The sequence below is a fragment of the Anopheles aquasalis genome, chromosome 2 (genome assembly GCF_943734665.1).
Source record: "Anopheles aquasalis chromosome 2, idAnoAquaMG_Q_19, whole genome shotgun sequence".
Taxonomy (NCBI): Eukaryota; Metazoa; Arthropoda; class Insecta; order Diptera; family Culicidae; genus Anopheles; species Anopheles aquasalis.
Genome location: NC_064877.1, coordinates 59,174,195 through 59,178,146, shown reverse-complemented (window position 1 = coordinate 59,178,146; position 3,952 = coordinate 59,174,195).

Below are 3,952 nucleotides of genomic sequence, written 5' to 3'. Positions count from 1 at the left end.
GACCCTCGCGCGGTGTGTGCGTGTCTGGGTGTGCGTTTCTCTCCGTGGCTTTTGGGAGGACTTTCTCCGAGTGACCAGGATGATGCTGGTGGTTCCGGTACCCACTCTGGCCCCTCCGTCGAGATAATGGAATGCGATGGGATCGATTAAGATAACCTTTCATGCATCACCATTTGGTTGATGTTTTTATTTATTTTCGCTTTCCCTCCTAGGCGACGCTCTGGCACCCTCTTCTATGGAGTGTCACTCACGCAGTTCGCAAACGGTGATGATGGCCCTTGATGGACCCGATAGCCGTGGTGGAGCCGTGAAGGACCTCCCCCCAATCAATCGACGGGCCTCAATATGGTGTGAAAACAGTAATGTAAACATGCGTTTTATGCTCGCCGTGCTAATACACTTTTGGCAGCACTTGATACGAGGTGTTCCAAGGCTTCTACCATAGGTGAAGTAGCCATGTCCGTCGAGAGAACGATGGAAAAAATGTGGAAATTTATGTGGCTCAAGTACTGGAGAGCGAGCTCCCTTCGCGTACCTCTCTACATCCGGTCCGAAAGGTTTCCACTCGGCACACCACTTATGCTGCAATCGAGATAGAAAGAGAGAAAGTGAGAGAGAAAAGGGAAATAGTGCGTACATGAGTGCGTGAAAGAGAGAGAGAGAGAGAGAGAGTGAGAGAGAAAGCGAGTGCGAGAAAAATAAAATAATAAAACCCATGTTGTTGATAAGCAAATGTCGTCGTCACAGGGCGCTCACATAACCGCTTGCTTGCTTCATATTATTCTTGCCACCGTCTCCCGTCGGGACTCCCAAACCCCTCCAGGGCCAGGAGAGGTGAAAGTTGTTTGTTAAGCAGGAAAGCAATCGTTAATGCTGCGCCGTTACTAACCCTCCATTCGGCCGGACCGTTTTTCATCTCCCACTGGTGGCCCGCTCCTTAGCTTGGTTCGTTGCGGACTCGTTAAACCGCACACTCTCGTTGGTTGGGAGTTATTTTCCTAAGCTTGCTTTCGCAACAAACGCCAACAACCATCAACCGGGTTAAATAAGGTTCGACAGATTATGTGCACCGCCGCTTTCCTATGCCTGGGAACGAGCAATTCCGCACGAGAACCCTGTACCGGAAACCGTAAACGTGTTGTCGACTCGCTTACGCGATCGGTCCCCGTGCACGATCATAAACCGTTTTGTTTTATGCTACTCCGGAGGTCGAAGGTCACTCGGCAGTGGCGGTGGTGGTGGTGGTGATGGAATTGATATTTTCGGAGCCTTGTCGGTTGTCTTGTTTTTGTCACTCAGCCCCCGGAGTTTACCGGAAGCCAGCTGGTGCGGCCAGTGTGCCTGGCTCGTCAGCCATTTTTATATCGCTTTTCCTTCGGTGCGCTTGGAGGAGAGCAGTTTCGCGTTTTCCATGAGGTAGCAATTGGCGAAGATGTTAAAAATCGAAATTTATGCGAAATGAAATGTGAATTATGGCAGGCCAGTGGAAAGGGGTGGTGGGTGCTGGAAAGGATTGTAATGAAATGTTGTTGCGTTGTTCTTGGTGCCATTTGTATTGTTATTTGTTCATTCGATGGTGCTGAACAGTTGTTGGATCAACGCCGGAAATGTGTTGTGTTTGGTTATGGTGGATTGTAACTGTCAGTACAAATAAAAGCGCCGCCGTTTCTTATTTGACTTTATTGTTCAGGGTTCTTCTGGATATGATTTATCATTTAAGCTTCATTCGTAGATCTATGGTGGTGTGATTTTCGTTTGAAGCACAGGAAGCTGGGAGGTAAACAATGTGCGTTCATTAAAATAATTAGAATTAGAATTAACAAGATAAGAAGTGCGATTATAAGACTTCGTAGAGGCAACGTTTTGTTCTAAAGGAAAGCTTTTGCATTGTGATCTGTACGAAACCACGTAGTCCGGTCGCGCATGTTAATGGGTTGCAATTATAACATTTTTATCCAGTGCGTATGATGTACTTTTCCGCTCTTAATTACTCGTGGAACAGTTAACGGAGGTAAAGAGTTGTTTTCGTGATAGTCTGAGTCATTATTGGTAGATATGGCTAGCTTTTGCAGGAATATTTTGATGATAAGCGGATATTTTGGAAAAAAGCATTGAAAATCGTTGCTTTTAGCAAGAACTGTGCTCTCAAGAGTTGTGCTGCAGAAAGAGCCGTCGAAGCAACCAACGACCGAGAAGCTACAAAATTTTCAACAGCAACTGTATGATTTGCCCAGGGAAACCCATAAAGATCTCATCTTTTTTCTATTATGGGAAGTCTTTTTCCAGAACGGATTTCACACCAATTACTTTAAAATAACTTAGAATAACTTAACGCCAAATTGTCATCCTGCTCCTTTTTATTATACACCGCGAATTAATCAGTACTTTTTCAGTCAGTCTGCATCTGCCACTCGACCAGTTCAGTTGGTTTTTTCGAGAGCTCCGGTGGCAAGAAAACAAAAGACAAAAAGTGTATCGACAGAGAAATCAAATCAAAAGTGTCCTCCACCATGCCCACGCGTGGGAAAAGGAAGAAGCTATCGACCCAAACCAGTGTTGGTATGTGTAGCGATACATCGTCGCCGGCGGCGACAGGGAACTTCTACGAAATCCTACGTAACGACGTAGTGGGAAATGAGACGCACACATGTGCAACTCCAAACGCAAGATCGAAGCCGATCACAACGCCGCCAAAAGGCAAGCCGCCGCCGATAACGGTACTTTCAAACTCGGTGGCCGAAGTCCACCAAAAGGTAATCAAATCAGGTGTGGTGCGATACACCACTCATTATAGCAAAAGTGGCATTGTGGTCAATGCAATGGACTTTGATGGCCACAAAAAGATATTGAAGCAATTCAAGGACGCGAATGTCCAATTTTACACATACAGTCTTGAAGAGGAGAGAACTTCAAAATTTGTACTCAGCGGCCTATCAGAGTTGCCGCTGGAAGAAGTAGCGGCACTTTTAAAAGCCGAAAATGTGAATCCATGTGACATTAAAAAATTATCGATTAAGAACAAAAAGTATCAAGAGCAGGCATTGTATCTGCTACATTTCCCTAGGGGAAGTATCTCGATCCAGCTTCTAAGGAAGATACCGGGCCTCAACCACGAACGGGTTTATTGGAACCACTACACTCAAAAGAGCGGGCCGATGCAGTGCAAGAACTGCCTGCTTTTCGGACACGGTGCGGCAAACTGTAACCGCATCGCGAAATGTATCAAGTGTGCTGGAGATCACTCTTCAGCGTCGTGCCCGGTGGCGGCGGGTACCCCTGAAAAAATGGTACCCACGCACAAGCTGAAGTGCGCTAACTGTGGGGGAAATCACCCAGCAAACTATTCAGGGTGCCCCACGAAGAAATTAGCTGAAACAAAAAAATCTAATATCCAAGTTAAAAATCATTCCTCCGCTAAATTGCCTAATTTCTCTGATAGAGACTTCCCGTCACTCCCTACCTTCACACAAAGCACCAACACTCCGCCGTACGCTAAACCGTATGCTAATACCAACACACCAAGAAATGAGAACCTTTTCAACGCCTCTGAGCTTGGGGAAATCATCAAAGAAACTTTCATCCAACTAAGAAATTGTAATTCGAAGCAGGACCAAGTAATGGTCGTTGTTCAAATTGTTAGTAAATTCTGTTTCCCGTGATGGATCAGACTAAACCAATTACAATATCACACTGGAACGCCAATGGCGTTGCCAAACATAAGCTCGAAGTTATGAATTTTCTAAAGGTCCATAACATAGACATCATGGCCATTTCGGAAACATTTCTTAAAACAAAAGATAAATTCAACTTGCCAGAATACCTAACCTACAGAAATGACCGTACTGTTAGTGTGAAAGGCGGAGTCGCGATTTTGATCCGCAAAGGAATAAGTCATTCCATCATGAAATACCAACCCCTGCAATCGATAGAGGCGATTGGGATCAAGGTTCAC